Source organism: Panthera leo, chromosome B3 (genome assembly GCF_018350215.1).
Source record: "Panthera leo isolate Ple1 chromosome B3, P.leo_Ple1_pat1.1, whole genome shotgun sequence".
NCBI classification, from domain to species: Eukaryota; Metazoa; Chordata; class Mammalia; order Carnivora; family Felidae; genus Panthera; species Panthera leo.
In genome coordinates, this window is record NC_056684.1 from 83,952,254 (window position 1) to 83,955,684 (window position 3,431).

The following is a 3,431-nucleotide window of genomic DNA, read 5'->3' on the forward strand; positions in this document are numbered from 1 at the left end:
AGAAAGCTCCACTTCTGGAACACAGAGGAAAAAACCTTGCAACCACTTCTCTGCTCCCTGTTCTCTTTTCCCACCAACAAAATGAAAATACTCCAAAGACCTAGAGATGGTGGAGCTACAAGAAAGGAAGTAAGAATTAAGGAGTTTCCGTCCTTGAGTCACAGTTTAGAAGAGAATTGCTCAAGGAAGTCACCTTATCAGGAACACCCACATTGGCCTATTACATGAGCAGGAAGTAAGTTTATTTCTTTCAAGTAAGAAGTTTTTGGGTTTTTTATTACAACATTAGACAACCAGACTCACACATTTACTATGTGTCAAATATTATGGCACTTTACAGGCATTAAGTAAGTTAGCTCTCACAAGTCCATTTCCATTTCAGTTTGCTTGCCTAAGGTCACATAGCAACTTGAGTGGTGAAGCCCCCGTTTGTTTTTGGAGCCTTAGCTCTTTACCACTAGGGTATACTGATTCACCAGAGCAAGAACATTCCTGAAAAAGAAGAGGGATGAAGACGACCTTCCTTACCTTACCAGAAGGAAAACATATTATAAATATCTAAAAATAAAAAAGAATAAACAGAACAGGTGGACACACAGATCAATACAACAGAACCACAGATAATCCCAACAACATACCCAAATGATTTTTGACAAAGGTGCAAAAGCAAGTCAATGAAGGAAGGAGAGCTTTTTCAATAGATGGTTCTGGAATAATTGGACAGCTACAGGCAAAATGGAAAACCTCAACCTAAAACACATTATATTATATAAAAATTAACTCAAAATGGATCATGTTTAAATTTAAAACATAAAAAATATAAAACTTTTAGAAAAAGATAAGGGGCACCTAGGTGGCTCAGTCAGTTAAGTGTCTGATTCTTGATTTTGGCTCAGCTCATGGTCTCACAGAGCCTGCTTGGGATTCTCTCTCTCCCTCTTTCTCTGCCCCTCCACCCCCTTTCACAAAAGAAAGAAAAAGAAGAAAATTTTCAGATCCTCTGCCCATTGTTTAATCGGATTTTTTTTTGTTAGTTATATGAGTTCTTTAAATATTTTGCTTAAAAAAATTTTTCTTTTTTACTTTTTTTAAGGTAGGCTCCAGGCCTAGTGTAGAGCCCAATGTGAGGCTTGAACTCATGATCCTGAGATGAAGACCTAAGCTGACATCAAGAGTAGGATACTTGGGGCATGTGGGTGGCTCAGTCGGTTAAGGGTTCAACTCTTGATTTTGATCATGATCTTAAGCCCTGCATCGGGCCCTGTGTTGACTGCAGAGCCTGCTTGAGATTCTCTCTTCCTCTCTTTCTGCCCCTCCCTGCTCTCGCTCTCTCTCAAAATAAATAAATAAACTTTTTTAAAAAATTTAAAGAGTTGGACATTGAACTGACTGAGCCACCCAGGTGCACCTAAATATTTTGTATATTTACCTATCAGATGTATGATTGGCAAATATTTTCTCTCATTCAGTAGGTTGCCTTTTCATTTTGTTGATGATTTTCTTTGCTTTGCAGAGCTTTTTAATTATATATATAGTGTGTGTATATATAACTGTGTGTGTGCACGCGCGCGTGTGTGTGTATTATAAGAAGAACTCTCAAAATTCAACAGTTAAGAAAACCCAGTTAGGAAAATGGGCAAATGACATGAACAGACATCTCACTGAAGAGGATAGATAGATGACAGATAAAACACATGAAGAGACGTTCAATATCGTTAGCCATCAGGGAAATGCAAATTAAAACCACAATGAGATATTGCACACACGTATCGGAATGGCTAAAATGATGAAAGATGGCAAAAACAAATGCTGGCAAAGAAGTGGAGAAATTGAATCACTCATACATTTCTGGTGGGAATGTAGAATGGTGCAGTCTGTCACTCTGGAAAATAGTTCGGCAGTTTCTTATAAAACTAAAAATGCATTTAGCAATTGCACTCCTGGGCATTTATTCTAGAGAAATGAAAACTTAAGTTTACACAAAAACCTATAACAGCTTTATTTGTAATAGGCCCAAACTGGAAACAGCCCAGATATCCTTCAACGGGTGAATGGCTAAACAAACTGTGGCACATTCACACCACTAAATATTACTCAGTAATAAAAAGGAACAAACCACTGGTATAACAACTTGGATGGATCTCAAGGGAATTATGTGGAGCAAAAAAAATCTCAAAGGGTTACATACTGTGTGATTCCATTTATATAACAATCTTGAAATAACAAAATTACAGAGATGGAGATTAGTTTATTGTTGCCAGGAGTTACAAATGGGGGTGACAGGGGTTAGTGTGAGCTTTGTGGTGATGGGACAGTTCTATATTTTGATTGTGGTTGTGATTACATTAATTACATATGACAAAATTTCATAGAACTTTATACACATGCACACGCACACACATGCACACACAAGTGCATATAAAATCTGAATAAGCTCTACGGATTGTACCGATGTCATTTTCCTGGTTTTGACACTGTACCCAGGTTATGAAGATGTTGCCATTGGAGGAGACTGGGTGAAGGGTACATGGGACGTCTCTGCACATTTTTTAAACAACTTCCTGTGAGCCTATTATTATTTCAAAACAAAAAGCTTGAAATGTTGCACAACCCACAGGTGGAAGCTTACAAAATGAAATTTTAGAGTCCATGGTATGCCAGGCCTTTACTTGGGCCTCCTTGGAAGCTTTTTACAGGGAAAAACACTCTTTTTTTTTTTTTTTTTTTTTTTAGTTTTGAAGGAGAGACAGAGCAGGAGTGGGGGAGGGGAAGAGAGACGGGGAGACACAGAATCTGAAGCAGGCTCCAGGCTCTGAGCTGTCAACACAGAGCCCAGGTGGGGCTCGAACTCGCCAGCCATGAGTTCATGACCTGAGCCGAAGTCAGACACTTAACCAACTGAGTCACCCAGGTACCCTACAACAGTACTTTTAACATGCACACACGCGCGCGTACACACACACACACACACACACACACATGGATTCATTGTCCAATCTGGAATGCAAGTTTTCAATTCTAAATTGGCATACTATCATGAACTCCCTTTCTATCACAGACAGACCACTCCCACCATTTTCCCCTTTAGTGAATCAGTGAACCATTTTTTAATTTCTTGTTTGTTTGTCTTGCCCTGGAGGTAAATAAACTCAGTTCCCCTTTAAGAAAAGGGAAGGGGCAACACACAGACAAATCAATGGAGCAAAAGAAAAAGTCCAGAAATAGCCCCAGTATAGGTAAGAATTCAGAATACAAAAAGGTAGGATTTTGAAGCACTGGGGGAAGATGGATTAATCAAAATGGTATTGAGTCAACTGGTAAAATATTTAGGAAAAAATTATGTCTATCCTAGGATAGACATGAAATAAATATTATATGAAAAAGAAAACACAAAAATACAAAGCCATATTATTCTGACTTGAACGTCTACT